This window comes from Oryctolagus cuniculus, chromosome 8, assembly GCF_051225735.1.
Source record: "Oryctolagus cuniculus isolate XC-2025 breed Fujian yellow rabbit chromosome 8, ASM5122573v1, whole genome shotgun sequence".
In the NCBI taxonomy this organism is placed as follows: Eukaryota; Metazoa; Chordata; class Mammalia; order Lagomorpha; family Leporidae; genus Oryctolagus; species Oryctolagus cuniculus.
In genome coordinates this window covers 94,010,329-94,028,255 of record NC_142874.1, presented here as the reverse complement: position 1 = coordinate 94,028,255, position 17,927 = coordinate 94,010,329, and the positions used below count along the sequence as shown (strand labels likewise).

General features: G+C 39.4%; 1 pseudogene; it reads left to right on the top strand.

Annotated features, from left to right (window-relative positions):
• The first annotated feature begins 14,483 nt into the window (after positions 1 to 14,483).
• On the top strand, positions 14,484 to 15,729 carry LOC100346994 (leucine-rich repeat-containing protein 40 pseudogene; annotated as a pseudogene).
• The last annotated feature ends 2,198 nt before the right edge of the window (positions 15,730 to 17,927 follow it).

Sequence of the window (17,927 nt, the reverse complement as noted above, 5' to 3'; positions counted from 1 at the left end):
AACACCCTGAGGCTTGTAATAGGGATGCATGGTTTGGTCTTTAGAATCATTTTTTAAAACAAGTCTCCAAGAATCATTCATAGATAGTACATTTCCTACCAGTAGGCATTTGCCTAGCAGTTAAGGCTTCTGTAAGAATGCCTACATCCGATATTGGAGTGTCTGAATGTGGGTACCAGATCTACTCTGAATACCAGCTTCCTGCTAATGTGCACCCCAGGAAGAGATGGCTCAAGTGTTTGGGTCCCTGCTAGCCACATGTGAGACTGGGATTGGCTCCCAGTTCCTAGCTCCAGGTTGGCCCTTTGGGGAGTGAACCAGCAGGTGAGCTATCACTGTGTCTCTCTGGTTGTATCTTTCTTTCTGTCTCTCAAAAAAATAAAGAAAAACCCCACAGATAAAATATTTTCTGATCCCACCCAATACACAGAAATACTTTTTTTCCTGTTAGCTGATGTTATAATGTTCACCTTGGCTATTTACAAAATCTTCAAGTATTCAAGTTACACCCTAAAACCACTGTGTACTAATGCATGATAGTTGGGAATATGCCAGAATTTGTTCTTTTGTACATACCTATTTTACTGGGTATAGGGGAACATGGAATTAAAGCCATGTACTCATAGGCAATTTGTTTTGATATGTGTGATTTTAAATATTTGCAAGCATGTATTTAGAGTCAGTAGCCCAAATAATGCTTATGGAAATTGCAACACATTTAAGATCTATGTGCCTGGTTAACTTTGAGGTCTCAATTTTTTTGCACCTCAACAAAGCAAAATTATTTTGATGCCATCATTGTCATCTTCCATGCACAGTGCTACCCTCTGTTCCTACTAGGTATCCAGTTTCCTAGTTGACATCTCAGTTTGACTCAATAATCTCACTTATTTTAGAAATTTTAATTTCAGTATTAAAAAACAACTAGGATTGTTTCTAGCTTTAAATCTCCTATTCAATTATAAATTTATTCCTATGCATCCTATCACTTTTTCTAAGGCTAGACTTGTGGCATTAGGGTTTGAATCTAAATATCTTTCTCTTTTTTTAAAGATTTATTTATTTATTTGAAAGTCAGAGTTACATGAGTTTGGGGAGCCAAACTTTGTGCAAACTGTTACCTAAGGCTCTGTTTTCGCAAGCATAGCTCAGCTTCTACTCCCACTCTAACACTGCTATACTTGGAGAAGAGAATGAATTAAGGGCAAATGTGTCTCCCCAGCCAACAGGCTTGAATCAATGAAATCCAATATGGCTGCAAACAAGACTACAGGCATTATCTCAAGCCTCAGTATAATCTCATTTCCATGCCAAAAATCACTCCTGTTGATGCTATGACAGTTGAAATCAAGACAACCAGTGGAAGAGACCATAAAATGACAAAAATAATACAACTTTCTAATTTTGAGAATAATAATGAACCTTTCCCAGAGAATCCATGACTATTCCTCCCTCTTATTAGCATTTTCACCCCTCATGCCAGTTTCCCTGTATCTATGACATCTCAGCTCCCAGCAGGTTAAGAAGTCTCTCTCTCTTTTTTTTTTTTTTTTTTTTTTTTTTTACAGGCAGAGTGGACAGTGAGAGAGAGAGAGAGACAGAGAGAAAGGTCTTCCTTTGCCATTGGCTCGCCCTCCTATGGCTGGCACAGCTGGTGCACTGCAGCTGGCGCACCGCGCTGATCCCAAGGCAGGAGCCAGGTACTTATCCTGGTCTCCCATGGGGTGCAGGGCCCAAGCACTTGGGCCATCCTCCACCGCACTCCCGGGCCACAGCAGAGAGCTGGCCTGGAAGAGGGGCAACCGGGACTAGAACCCGGTGTGCTGGCGCTGCAAGGCGGCGGATTAGCCTAGTGAGCCGCGGCGCCGGCCTAAGAAGTCTATTTCTGAGCAAGGCTTGCACTTCTCCATTCTTTGGCCAATGAATCAATCTTACGCAGTAGATACTTAGTTTCCATTTTGTTATTGCTTTGCAACACCAAATGAAGAAAGGACCAAATTTTGGGGTCCCACATCTCCCCTAAAAAGGGATAGCAAACTATAATTGTATCTTCTTGGGAAGAGGTAAATTTCCTTGTTTCCTTGGTTGACACAGATCCTGGGTGACTGAATCTTTAGGCAGTCAATGGGAGAGACCCATGACGTCATGCTACCTTCTTTCAAAAATGAGTAATATTTCATTTCTTGATTTTTCTCCATCTCAGTGAATTGGCTTTATTTTCAATGGAAATCTCCTCATATGTTTTGACAACAGAGAGTGTTAGTTTTCAGGACTGGTGTACATTTCTTAGTTTAGTAAGAAATTGGAGGAATTTAAGTAGGAAGATTAGAACCAAGGCTTATTTAAGCTATAACTCTAATATTTTCTTTTACATTGCTTCTTTAAAGATATTACATCATCTAATTATAAGTTCATTCTGCTTTGTATTAGTTATTTACAAGGTCTGAGTTGTCTTTCACTAGAAACATAGATATGACAAAGTTGGCAGATATAGCTTCTTTACATAGCATTCTCTTCAAGCACAACTTTTCTGTTGAGCTCAGATAAACAAAATCAATAACGCAAGCAAACTGCAGACATCTTCCAAAAAGTCATGATTGTGTTAGACAAGAGCTATTTTATTCCCATGTGTTTATTTCTTTACTTTGCTTTTGTCTTGTTTTAGTATAAATCTCAGTTCAATACTGTAATGTCTGATCTCATGCATGAAATATACAAACCTTACATCAACCTAACACTCTCCTTCTAGAATCTAATTATAGCCTGTAATTTTCCTTAAAATTAGCTAACAGCTGATATCCTGATATCATATTCTGTTCAGACTAACCCTCTTTATTATCACCAACTGCATACCCCAAGAGAATGAATTTGCAACTGAGCATGAAATATTTCACCAGGATATGTAGAGCATGACCTGTTGGGTTTAAAGGTGAATGATCATTGCAGTTATCACCATGAGCTATCTGTCTCTTATTTTCAGGAGACCATCAAGGGAAAATATTATGCACAAAAATAATTCAAACATCTGCTTCAGTCACTGGCACGATCCTCTCAGAGACAACTGAAAGGATAATCATTTGTCATGCGAGAATACACTGTTCTGTTCTAAATGGGTTAAGTACATGCAGTATCAGAACACACAGGAAAGTCAGAGTTGGAAAACATGAATAAAAGGTGGTTCAGTTATGAGCCTTTCAGTCTTATTTCACAAAAATAACAAATTAATCCACAGAGAAACTTTCTTTGATAAGTTGTTATTACGCCAACCAAGCATGAGGGTTTGAATCAGTTCCCCAGGCTGTCAATCATTAAAGACTTTCTGCTTTAATTTTCTCTACCCATAATAATAATCATCCCAAGAATGTGGGCTCTGTAAAGGTTGGGACCAAATTCACCAAATAGAGAAGAACACAAAGAATTTAACAGATGGAGAAAACAGCATATTCAATAAGCCTGAGTAATGAAAGGCTATCTCATGTCTCTTATGCTCTATTTAATACCAAAAATTCAGCACATAAAGTGGCCCTTAATCAATGGTCATTAAATCACTCACTCATTCATTTAACAAACATATAATCTGTTCTGGGTATGTAGGGACAAAGGTAAAGGAAAGGTAAAGGTCAGTGATTGATTACATACTATAGATGTGTCCCAAATGCCAGGGAAACACTGAGAAGGGAGCCACTAATGCTGTCTAAAAGAATTGGGATGCACACCCAATGAAGGTCCTAAAGAATAACCGGAATTTACCAAATGGAGAAGAAAAGGAATTTAACAGATGGAACAAAGAGCATACTAAGTAATGAGAAATAAAAGAGATTCTCATGCTCACACGCCATCTGAATAGCATTTTGTAGCATCATGTGTGGAGGAAGAATAATAGAACATCCAGGCGAGGTAGCAGGAGACCAAATTGCAAAGGCTTTGTATATTACACCAAGAAGTCTGATGTTTATTTTACAGGTGATTAGAACTCATAGAAAGCTCTTATGAAGAGCTGGGCATTTTGGTGCAGCTGGTTGGGCTGCCATCTGGGACACCTGCATTGCATATCAGAGTGCCTGTTCAAGTCCTGATCCAGCTTCCTTTGATTGTGCCTGGGAAGGCAGCAGATAATGACTGGAGTACTCAGTGTACTCAGCACACATGAGAGTCCCAGATGGATTTGTAAGCTCCTGGCTCCAGCTTGGCCAAGCCCTTCCTGTTACAGGCATTTGGGGGATGAATCAGTAGATGGAAGATCAGGAAGATTCTCTCTCTCTCTCTCTCTCTCTCTCTCTCCATCTCTCTGCCTTTCAAATAAATAAATTAATCTTTTAACAAAATCATAATTATTATATGGAAACATGACCTTTGCATTGAACGGCTTGGTTTAGAAAGTAGCTCAAGAAGGAGATTCCTGGGGCTGGCGCTGTGGCGCAGTGGGTTAACGCCCTGGCCTGAAGCACCAGCATCCCATATGGGCACTGGTTAGAGACCCAGCTGCTCCACTTCCGATCCAGCTCTCTGCTATGGCTTGGGAAAGCAGTAGAGGATGACCCAAGTGCTTGGGTCCCTGCACCCACATGGGAAACCCAGAAGAAGCTCCTGGCTCCTGGCTTCAGATTGACGCAGCTCCAGTCATTGTGGCAAATTGGGGAGTGAACCATTGGATGGAAGACCTCTCTCTCTCTCTCTGCTTCTCCTCTCTCTCTCTCTGTGTAACTCTGACTTTCAAATAAATTAAATAAATCTTTAAGAAAAAAAAAAATGGAAGGAGACTCCTTAGAAATTCCCAGCATTGATTCAGTCAGTAAGTGGTGGGCTTAATTCTAGGCTCAGGATATAAAACAAAATTAAAATGACAGTATTCCATGCTTGTGTGAAACTCATACCTTAGGGCAATAGAAAGGTGTAATGAGTTCTCTGGTCTCCCCTTAGTTTCATCTTTAGGGTCCTACCCATCCAAATCCCATCTTCTCAGAACACTTGCTGCTGGTAGGATACAATTTTGGCTCTCATTATGAACTGCTTTCATCTAAAGAGAAGGTAAGGGAAGACCTACAGCCTGTGAAGGGATCTAGGAGTCCAAAATTTCTCTTTTACCTCAGTTTGGGACAACGCCACAGCTCTAGAGATCCTACAGGGTACCTCCAATGCAACCACATTGCAGGTTAATTTCTCTCTTCACCCAACCCTGCCTCCTTCACTCCCTTATGCTTGTATCTCAAAAGCCATCACCCACAAACAATCTGCACACAATCTGCCACCTTAAAGTCTATTTCCAGGGAACCTCATCAAAGTTAGACAGGGCCAGGAGAAGTCTTAGAAAGCAGACTTTAAAATAGGATGTGGGAAAGAGATCACTTGTCAGAACACAGCAATGCAATTCTCCTGGTGGAAGGTGGAGTATGGATAGCCCCTGGCCTGCTGTGACAGTGCAATTTCAAAACTATCACCAGTGGTAATAAGGAATGAGACACAAGTGGAAGGGGCACCTAGCTGATAAAATAAATCTGGCACTTGAGAGATATGAGAAGCACACTGTAAGGACAGTGAAAGTAGGTAACTTGCTCAACATCACTGATTCAGTTGAGAGATTCAACAGGATCAGTATGATTAATCATCAGTGCACGACAAAATGTGAAAGCCAGGGTACCTCCTTAGTGGCATTTAAAGTCCCTAACTCCCTGAAGATGGAGGTCAAACAGAGCTGAAAACCAACTATAGGACTTAAAGTGTTGCAGAACTTCTGTGAAGGGAAGACTCTCAGTCTGCTAAGTTTCTTACTCCAAGGCTATGAGCCTGTCACTGAGACAGTAATACGTACAGTTCAGAAGAGGAATATATATATGTGTGTGTATATATATACATATATATGTATGTATATATATATATGTGTGTGTGTACATATATATATATATATATATATATACACATAAGAATTCAGGGGGAACAGCCACTCTCCAGAACACAGAGTCTGAGGCAGTGGCCACTAACCTCTCTTAATGGGCCGCAGATTTTCCTTACTTAAAAGTCATTCTCAGTTCTATCATTATGATCAATTGTGAACAGAAGTTGATCACTGGGACTACTGAGATGGCATTGGTACATGCCACCTTGATGGGATTGAATTGGAATCCCCTGGTATGTTTCTAACTCTACCGTTTGAGGTAAGTCAGCTTGAGCATGTCCCGAATTGCTCATCTCTTCCCTCTCTTATTCCCACTCTTACATTTAACAGCAATCACTTTTCAGTTAAATTTCAGCACTTAAGAATTGTGTATTGATTACAGTATTCAACCAAAGGTATTAAGTAGAACAAACAAACAAAAAAATACTATGAGGGATAACATATCAAGTTGCTCATCAACAGTCAGGGTGAGGGCTGATCAAGTCACCATTTCTCATAGTGTTCATTTCACTTTAACAGGTTTCCTTTTGGTGCTCAGTTAGTTGTCACCTATCAAGGAGAACAAGTGGTATTTGTCCCTTTGGGATTGGCTTATTTCACTCAGCATAATGTTTTCCAAATTCCTAACAGGGATCACTTTTCAGTTAAAATTTAAACACCTAAGAATAATTGTGTGTAATTAAAGAGTTCAACCAATAGTATTAAGTAGAACAAAAATTACTAAAAGGGATAAAGTATTAAGTTGTTCTTCAACAGTCAGGAGAAGGGCTGATCAAGTCTTTTTTTTTTTTTTCATTTTCGTTTCTCTTTATATACAGAAGATCAGTTTAGTATACATTAAGTAAAGATTTCAACAGTTTGCTCCCACACAGAAACATAAAGTGAAAAATACTCTTTGAGTACTAGTTATAGCATTAAATCACAATGTACAGCACACTAAGGACAAAGATCCTACATGAGGAGAAAGTGCGCAGTGACTCCTGTTGTTGACTTAACAAATTGACACTCTTGTTTATGGCATCAGTAATCAACCTAGGCTCTCGTCATGAGCTGCCAAAGCTATGGAAGCCCCCTGAGTTCACTGACTCTGATCATTTTTAGACAAGGCCATGGTCAAAGTGGAAGTTCTCTCCTCCCTTCAGAGAAAGGTACCTCCTTCTTTGATGACCCGTTCTTTCCACTGGGATCTCACTCACAGAGATCTTTCATTTAGGTTTTGTCCTCCCCCCCAAGAGTGTCTTGGCTTTCCATGCCTGAAATACTCTCATGGGCTTTTCAGCCGGATCCACATGCCATAAGGGCTGATTCTGAGGCCAGAGTGCTGTTTAGGACATCTGCCATTCTATGGGTCTGCTGTGTATCTCACTTCCCATGTTGGATCATTCTCTCCCTTTTTTATTCTATCAGCTAGTATTTACAGACACTGTTCTTGTTTATGTGATCCCTTTGGATAGTGTCCATTTCACTTCAACAGATTTCCTTTTAGGTGCTCAGTTAGTTGTCACTGATCAGTGAGCACATATGATATTTGTCCCTTTGGAACTGGTTTAATTCACTCAGCATGATGTTTTCCAGATTCTTCCAAATCCAGTCTTGCAAATGACCGGATTTCATTGTTTTTACTGATGTATAGTATTTGATAGAGTACATATTCCAGCAAGGCAAGTGAATAATAAGAATTACAAAACACTGCTTCTTTTTTTCAGGTTATATCTTGTAGGCTGACAAATAGAAAGTAAGAAAGGTAAAATTCTGGCACATATGCTCTGCACCTGCTACCAGAGGGAAAGGAGATGCAAAACTTTGGTTAGTTTCACTACCAAGAACTGGATACTATGTATGAACCTGGCCCCTGAGGGTCAGGACATTATACTGGGCCAGGGTGCCAGATACTGCACATGGAACTGGGTCCTGAATGTGGACTACTTCCTGTGGGCTGGACCCTGAGTGTGAGATACCATACGTTGTAGAGAAGACACAGATTACTTTATGGATGGGAACCTGAGTGTTCTGGACAATATAGAAAATTACATAATTGAGAGTTTGTCCTAAGGAACACTCTCTCACGATGTAGAATGTTATACTCTGGAGAGGACTTCAGGACAAAGTGTGACACTTAGAGGCTTCAAAAAAGTGTTGGATGCCACTAAGTAGACTCACCAGACTTACTATGGAGTTAATGCAGTAAAGAACCCGAAGCCTCATAGAAACTGGCACGCTACATTAGAAACTTCAGATGCCTGTATTTCTTAGGAGAGCCGGGGGGCACTCCATGCACCCAGTAGATAAAGAGAATGTTGGTGAGCAGAGTACTAGCAGCACTGAGAAGATCAGCATGACTGGCATAAATGGACTCGGGCTCATGGAAGAAGATGCTGCTATGAGATCGGGCTACCTGGAAACAATCAGGATGCTGGGACCTGGACGAACAGACATCAGGTGGTAGCACTTAACAGTGAGAAGCAAAGTGAGTACATTGACCACAAGCAACAGCAAGGGAAGGGTGGCAGCCAGGGCCCCTGAGACACAGAACTCTGAGACAGTTTATAGAACATTGTGCCCAGAGGCAAGACATATAGGAAGCTGATAAGGAATTGTTTAATTGACACAGTAAAAGGAAGTCCAGGATGGATGAATATAAGTCTAAAGGTGAATTAGGCCATGATGCTTTGCCCAGTATTTATGTATTCTCAGACCTTGAACCCACTGACTGAAGTAGAGGCTAAATTTCTATGATAAAAGGATACCACAGCAACACCACAACAAGCAGATGAGGTAGTCACTCTCCTGTTTTTACCACCAAAGGAACTTGTAGCTATTTGTTCAGAAAACCATGCATTAGGAACAAGGGAATACCTGCACCTTTCAGAGACTAATGAACACTAAATTAACATTATATTATATTAACACTGATTCTAGGAGAAGCAAGACGCCACTGTGGTCCCCTGTCAGAATAAGGAATAAAAGAGGTTAAGTAAATGGAGTTCTGGCCAAGAGCAAATGAGTTTTGCTCATAGTGGGTACAGAGGATCCACAGACTACACCTGATGGTTCCTGCACGTATAAATGGAATGTTTTTTTCTACATCAGAACTGGTACTTTGGCTGGGTCATGGACCAGTAGTATGCAAGCTGTTCTTATACAGCAAAGCCAAGTAAAAGCCTCTAGAGCCTTTGCCAAGGAAGAGAGTAAATAAAAACACGACTACATCCATGAAAAATGGCAGAGATTAGTTTCACCCTGAACAACTTGAACACGGGAATGATGGTCAACATAAAGCCTATTGATCACCCTGGTAGGAGCAATTTCAAAGAAATTATGGAAAGAACAGTCTCACTGCAAGTGGTTCAAGAAAGAATAAGTGTAGGCAACTTCTTTTAGGGCATTTGCTACAGGAGCAGAAGAGTAGATTTTAATATTGATTTTAAGGGAAAGTAAAGAAAAAGATCCAAGTCTCTAGCTACTTTGATTAAATATGTGTTAATATCATTAATAAGATTAAAAATAGATATGAAAGGGGCTGGCGCTGTGGCATAGCGGGTAAAGACACCGCCTACAGTGCTGGCATCACATATGGGTGCTGGTTCGAGTCCTGGCTGCTCCACTTCTGATTCAGCTCTCTACTGTGGCCTGGAAAAGCAGTGGGGAATGGCCCACGTCCTTGGGCCCCTGCACCCATGTAGGAGACCCAGAGGAGGTGCCTGACTTTGGATTGGCACAGCTCCAGCCATTGTGGCCATCTAGAGAGTGAACCAGAGGATGGAAGACATTATCTCTCTCTCTCACTCTTTCTCTGCCTCTGCCTTTCAAATACATAAATAAATCTTTAAAAAAATAGATATGGAAAACCCTTATGATTTGGGAATCTGAAAGAATAAAATGATGGTTTTTTTTTATGTTGTAGCCTATTTGGTTTGAATACAAAATTGCCTGGACAATCCAGAGTCAGGTCCATGGATCACAGGGGCTAAAAGGGATGTGAGAGAGACTTGGAGTTTCTTTTTTTTTTTTTTTAAGATTTATTTATTTTACTTGAAAGTCACAGTTACAAAGAGAGAGGAGAGGCAGAAAGAGAGAGAGAGAGAGAGAGAGAGAGAGAGAGTCTTCCCTCCACTGGTTCACTCTCCAGAAGGCCGCAAGGGCTGGAGCTGCGCCAATCTGAAGCCAGGAGCCGGGAGCTTCTTCTGGGTCTCCCATGCAGGTGCAGGGACCCAAGCACTTGGGCCATCCTCTACTGCTTTCCCATGCCATAGCAGAGAGCTGGATTGGAAGTGGAGCGGCCAGGTCTCGAACGGACACCCATATGGGATGCCAGCACTGCAGGCAGCGGCTTTATCCGCTATGCCACAGTGCCGGCCCCAAGACTTGGACTTTCCCAAAGCAGCCAGTGGTGTCTAAAGGAGTTGAGTTCTGATTTGTCATGGAAATAGGACTAGCCTATTACCAGCTAGAATTGGGAAACGAATGTGGAAAACTTGGATGCAGTATATTTAACAGGAACAGTTCTAAAACCCAATACCAAGAGGAATAGAGCAAGTTATGTTCAAAAACAAGGTAACAAGCTGAAGTTGATTTGGAAAACATTGTTACCTTTGCTCACAGCGTGGTCTTTCAGAATACCATATATCAGACCAAAGAAGGATGAAATGCTATTAAGGGCACAGGATTAGGGAACACAATAGTTTTAGGATATACACAGGAGCTATTACTATCTTCACCTCTTATCAGCTTTTCGGTCTTTTATTCCTATTCATTTTCATCTATCAAAAGCTCAATTCAAATTGTCCTTCATTGTTTTTTCACTGGTTTGATGAGCTGTCACATTTCTGGTGAGAGCAGAGACGAGCCTGGTGTCAGAAATATGCCTCACGATCAGAACTGGAATGAATTGTCTTTCACCCACCTCATCTGATGCTCTCAGGGAATTTAGAATCCAAGGAAATATATGGGGATAAGATTCATTCCATCCCAATATGGAATGAGTTTGAATTCCGGGAATCCAAATGGAAGTGTAAGTTTGAAACTCAAGAGAGGCCTTCAACGGTAGTAAAAATTAATCATGCCTGAATATTTCCTATTTTGTTCCTCCTCCTCTTGTGTGGGGAAGGATTTTTTCATGCTTGCGCGGATGCTCTCTTAGGTTCAGGACCCGGATAGTGAGTGAACCCAGAGAACACAGCATAGAACAAGGAAGTGTGTTATCTCCATCAGAACAAGCTTGCAGAGTAAGACAGACACAAGGTGGGCTGAGTGTTGAGGGACAGGGTTGAGAGTTTAGACTCAAGAATGGAAGTGGAGTGGTTGGGAGCAATGGCTCTCTACTACAGAATCCTCACAGCTTTAAAAGTGGGGTCAACACTGCAACGTTTGCTGTTCATGAAGAATGATACTAGTTTACCCACTTCATTGAGAAGTTATTTAATTATTGAAGAATTTGAATTACCTTTGAGCTAGAGGTTATTTTTTATTGATACACCTCTATAAAATAGGTCTACATGGTCTTTATTTTAATGAATAAATATTAAATATTTGCATAAACATATAATGGATTGTTTCTATGATTGCCATATGCTAAATGTTATTCACATGATTTTATTGCCGAATTTTCTCTCATGTTACACCCCGAGAATGCTGCTCTAATTGCTGTGGTCTCTAGAGAGGGAGGAAGTACAAAACTAATTATAATAATATTGGGTGTGTGTCAGGTAACTACAAATGAGATTATATTGCCCTAAACAAGTAAAAGTTCTCTAGCAGTTCAAGAAGAGAAACTGGGTTGCAACAATGAGTGGCTATAACTTCCATTGTAGTAGAGTATCACACAACTTGAGGGGTGCTTGTCTTAGCTGACCTCACAAAAATTATTTTTTGAGTAGGGGTATAACAATCTTGAAAACGATATAATCTACTACATTAGGTTACTGATATTAATTTTAAATATATTTTTAAAGTTTGTTTATAATTTATAAATTTACATTGTTTTTAATATGCCAATTTATGCCCAATCATATTCAAGCAACATTTTCATTCAAATAATTGATGTGGGGCAAGCATTTAGCACAGTGTTGCAGATGCTGCTTGGGAGGACCACATATAATATCAGAGTACCTGAGTTTGAGTCCTTGATTCTAATACTTGTAATACAGCTTCGTTCAAATGCACAGTGGAAGAGATAGTAAGTGATGGCTCAAGTACTTGAGTTCCTGCCACCATGTGGTAGACCTGATTGAGTTCTGACTTCGCAGCTTTGGTCTGGCCTAACACAAGTTATTGAGGGCCTGTAGGCAGGTAGGTAGTGGACCAGAGGGTGGAAGACCTCTCTCTCTCTATGTTTTTCTGGCTCTGGCTATGCCTGTGCCTCTCTGTGTGTTTGACTTTTCAAATAATTTGAAAATGAATAACTAAAAAATTTTTAAAGAAATGGCTTAAAAATAACAATCAATTCTTGAAGTAAAAATAATAATAAATTACATTAATATGGAAAAAGGAAAAGGATTTTGCTCTGAAAATGGTCTCCCTACTACTTGGTTTGTGAAATGATTGGAATATACCAACCATAACCAAAGGGTTCATGAGAAAGGGCCTGGAGACAAGCATAGGACACTAGACATGATCAGCAAGAAATAGAGAGGGGACAAGAACAGTTCTAGGGAGAAGTAGGATGTTCAAGAACTTTGTATCAAATCCACAGAATTTTTTCCAATATTGAGTGTTTTGAATTTCAAGTAACAGAATCTCAGTGTTTTTATTCAATAACATCCATTTATGCTTACAGTATTTTTCCCCATATCACAAACTTGTGTAGCAGCCCCAAACCACAATTTTAATTTGTCTGAATGAGCACTGTATTATCTAAATGTGAGAAGCATTTTGGCTGTCCTGGTAATCATAGTTTAAAATTATGTAATCAGGTTATAAACAATGTGCTGTAAAGTGACATAATAAAGCATTAAAATGTTGTTACAGCAACTAAAACATTTTTGTTCAAACACCCAACTATACTTTTAAAACAACAAAGACTGTATTGGTAAGTAATCAATCCTTATTCAGTCATCTCTTTCATTCCTGAAAACAACATACCTCTCTTTATCTCTTAATTTATCACTTATTCAATGTGAGTTTTTGAGTGGTTACAGAATCCAAATCTTCAGCCTGGATAGAATTAAAATAAGATCTTGTTTATTCTCATTCCAACTTATTTCTTGTCATTTTGCCTCCTATGTTCAAACCAAGATACAACCAAACTAACATTCTTCCATTCTATGATGGGACCATGATTTCTCTACTCTTTAAAATATCCCTCAGATGTTCACACCATTAGTCCATCCTATGGGGCGCAACTCGGACTAGACTAGGTTACTGGAATTAAGACTTATTCTATGCATCTGCTCTCCCACAATATGGTGCTGGGAGAGGAGTAAACAACTTCTACACAGCTGCCTCCAGTTCGACCAATAACCTGCAGGAGCTGATCCTGCTCCTGATTGGAGGAGAGCAGTGTGCTCGGCGTGTGGGTAGCAGAGTTGGGATTGGTGGAAGAGGACTATAAAGGAGGAGAGAGACAACATGCACCAGGAACATCTAAGGGGAACATCCGGATAACATCTGAGCAGCCCCTGAGAGAGCCGGCCGGCAGTGTGCCACTCCCCCGTGGAAGTGGGGAAAGTGGCAGGGGAGGTGGAAGGGTTGCCAGCCAACCCGGGAAGGACCAGCAGTAAACCCGGGAAGGGCCGAGCAGACAAAAGAACAGCGCAGGGTCCTGTGTCGTTCCTCCGCGAAGAGGGGGAGCGACACATCCCATTCAGCAGCTTTGTTCCAAGCCATCTTCCTAATTAGAGATGCCAGATTCACCAAAGAAAAACACAAGACACACAATTAAACTTGAACACAAACATTTTTACTCTAAGTATACCTCATACTATATAATACAAAAGACTATTTACACTATAAAGTCTTCATTGATGTACTTGAAATTCAAATTTTACTAGGTATCTGTATTTTACCTCTAGCTGTAGAATTAGAAGAGTAGCTGGCAATCTTCTACTACTAGTTGGAAACTTCCTCCCACTGCGTCCCTAGTACACGAACTCTTGTCTCAGGCTGGAAACTCAAGCTCCTTCCTCAGTCCACCACTTTGAAATTCTCTGTGTGTTTCTCATGGTTCACAGTATTCCAACCCCACTGCTTCCACTCACTCTCATGGCTCCTCATTTTGAGGGGAATGTGGGAGTTGCAAGAAGATAGAGTTATTTTAACAAATCCACATAAAACCTCATTTCTCTTGTAATCTTTTTATAGCATCAATTTTTTTCTTCTGGTTATAAGAATAATGCTTATTCATTGAAGAGAACTGGGGGCATTTTAGATATAATAAAAAGAAATAAATATCCACATTACTCTCAAGACCCTCACTAGGACTCATCTTGCCAGTGGATTCACTTACTTGGTGTCTGTACCTTTGAGTAGGAAAGGTTAATGTTTACAAATGAAGAAAAAGGTTTAAAATGAAAACTCCTGGAGTCCATTAGAGCATTACACAATGTGAGCTAATGACTAGAGGTGTAAAGTACGATAGATTATAATTGTCAGGTCACTTGCAGATGACCTCCGACTTCTGCCTGCATTGACTGTTCTTGATATACATGATAATCAGTTGACATCCCTGCCTTCTGCTACAGGAGTTAGAAAACCTTCAGAAACATAATGTCAGAATTAAGCCATCTGGATTGTAGTTCAAATCTCTTGGAAAGTACACCTCCTGAATGGGCTGGCATGGAATCACTAGAAAACTGCTTTATTTGCAGAGGAATAAACCACGTTTTCTACCAGAATTTCCTTCTTGTAAACTCTTAAAGGAACTACATGTAGACGAAAACCAGATTGAAATGTTAGCAGCAGACTATCTTAAACACCTGAGTTCTATCCTGTGGCTAGAACTGAGGGATAACAAGTGAAAATCTGTTCCAGATGAAATTTCACTGCTACAGTCTTTGGAAAGGCTTGGCCTAAGCAACAATGATATTAGTAGTCATCCATATTTATTCACTGGGAAACCTTCATTCGAAATTCCTAGCCCTAGAAGGAAATCTTTCAAGAACCATTCAAAGAAAAATAATAAAAAGAGGAACCCAAGAAGTCCTAAAATATCTACAAAGCAAGATCAAAGATCATGGACCTAGCTAGAGTGACTCTGTTACTAAGACTGTCATGACACTACTCAATGAATCCAAAGTCAATGTTCATGCCATCATCACATTAAAATTATTAGACTATAATGATAAGCAAACAACTTTGCTGATGAAATGTTTGATGCAATGAAAAGCACCATCACCATTTCTGTTAACTTCAGTAAGAATCAGCTATGTGAGATTCCAAAAAGAATTATAGAACTGAAGGAAATGGTTTCTGAAGTCAACCTCAGTTTTAGTAAGCTTTCCTGCATATCCTTGGAGTTATGTTTGCTTCAAAAATTAACTTTTTTATATCTCAGGATCAATTTTCTAAATTCTTTACCTGAAGAAATGAAATCATTGATAAGACTACAAATGATCAATCTTTCCTTTAATAGGTTCAAAATATCGCCTGAAGTTCTGTCCCTTATCCCCACACTTGAAACAATTCTGATTAGTAACAATCAAGTTGGATTTGTGGATCCTCAGAAAATGAAGACAATGGAAAATCTGACCAAGTTAGACCTTCAAAATAATGACCTTCTTCAAATTCCACCAGAGGTTGGTAACTGTGTGAACTTAAGAACATTACTTCTAGATGCAGCCTTATTAATGAAGGGAACAGCAGCTATACTGGAATATTTGAGAGACTGAATTCCTACTTAAATTAGAATTGTTCTATAATCCTGATCACGTGTAATCCTGATCACGTTAATTGTTTCGATAATATAACATTCTGTTTTAGTGTCATCCTAAAGGTGATTGCTGTAATTGATCTTAGAATTCCCTAATCTCAGCTAGATATTGGGATAACTGACCTGAGCCATAATCACTGCCACTAAATATTTTTATACTAACAAACCAATTTAACATTTTGAATATGTTGTTTACTTTGCTAAAGGTGATAACCACATACTTATGTAGTGTTCATACCTTGATTCTGAATGTTTTGCACAGGAATTATCCTAATCACTTTCATTCCCCTATACCGTGACAGGCACTTCCTTCAAAAATGAACTTTCATTTAATGTGGTTGAATATTTTTATAATAACAAAGATTTTATAGATCTGGTTTTTTCTCTGCATTTCTTTTTATATTCCATATGGCTTGATCAATTGACCTGAATGTGACTACCCAATTTTTACATTTTTATTAACTATAAATTAAACTGAATTTTATTGAATATTGTTCTTTATCATTTAAAAAACTAAGGCATTTCCTACCTATATTAAGACTTTTGTGAAGTGGACATTCTCTATGTAAGTGTAAAATTAATGTTCACAGTCTTGTTCTTTAATTGAAATGTTTCTTTTCTACCGATTGGGTATATCTTTTTCCTGTTTTTATGAAATCATTTTCCCAGGATTGTTAATGTCACAGAACTGCTACTCAAGATACAATCTGGAGAAAATAGTGAAAGTGTTGTTACAACCGCTGTCACAATTTTGAATTTAAAACTTTGCGATTGTTTTCAGTGATGTGTTATTATTTAAAGAAATTTTTTTAAAACTATATAAAAATTTTAAAAAATTATAATTATCATTCCTTCAGAGTCTTAGAGTATTGTGAAGCTTGAGACCCACCTTTCAGTCTATTTGTTTTTCATTGAATGGTCAATGGTCAAAATTTATTCTCCATTTACCAAGAAACCTCTTAGAACATAGTTCAAATGACTTTTTTGCATATATGACTTATCTGATATTTCCTGTCTCCAAAGCCACATTCCACATTAATCAATCTTGACAGTGTATTAAAGTAGAACAAATATGTGATTGATTGACAGTGACAGTTGCACTTGATTTTGAGTCTTCCTAACACTGCAGTGACAGGATTAGGTGCAGCTGGAAATTGAGAGGGTGTATGATGCTACTCAATAAATTCCAGTTACCTACTATTGGAAATTAACCTTTTAGAGTTAATCATTTTTTCTATCTCCTAGCCCTATGATTTTAAGGTATAGAACCTCTCTTGCTCCTATCTCTCTCTCTACCTCTCTCTCTCTTTCTCTTCAATTGTATTCCGAAGGGGCTTTGAAGTTGCTGGGGATACTTAAGGAGTTAACTCTTCTGTACCTAACACAGTGTAGTAAGACAAGAAGAGGGTTGTTATGTTTTCACAGGAAGGGACCATAAGAAAAGATGACACCTCTGACCACATGTTCTTTCAGCTGCGTCTTACAAGAAGTTGCTTGTATACAGCTCTTATAGATAAGGACAAAGTATGCCTTCTGCCTTTCTTTCAGCCAGACTTACATCTCATATGCTGCACAGACTGAAGAATGGCTGCAGATATGTACAAATCTGCCAGAGTACTCTAGAAAATTGCCCTGGACCCTTCTCCCATATCAGGCCTGTGCTACATCTCACTTCATCCCTATTTGACCCTGCACTCTTGGCAGGCTGTGTCTGATCCCACCTCTGGCAATTTAGACGTGGTAACTGTAATTGGTCTCACTGGGATTAGTTTCTCCACTCTGCCTAAGAGATTTTGGTCAAATTCTGACTCTGCTGGACAGATTGCCTCAGATAGTATAGCCTACCCTAATCCTAGCCTCTCATGACTTGGCTGATACCCCAGCCAAACTGGCCCTGGGACCATACTGGAACACTCTTTCAGAAGTCATGATTATTTTATGCTATTCATTTCTCCTTCTGCTCATCTTGGTGCTCCGCATAGGTACACGTGAGCCTTATTAGGAAAATACAATTAAAACAATGTGTAATACCTTTAATGAAAAGCTAGTTGGAAAAATAAACTTTGGAGTTTATTTGGCTGTTGAAAACATAGAGCTCATAAACAGCAATTGAGATGACAGCACCCCTGTTTCACGTTGCACAGCGTTTGTTTTATGGTACCGTGCAAA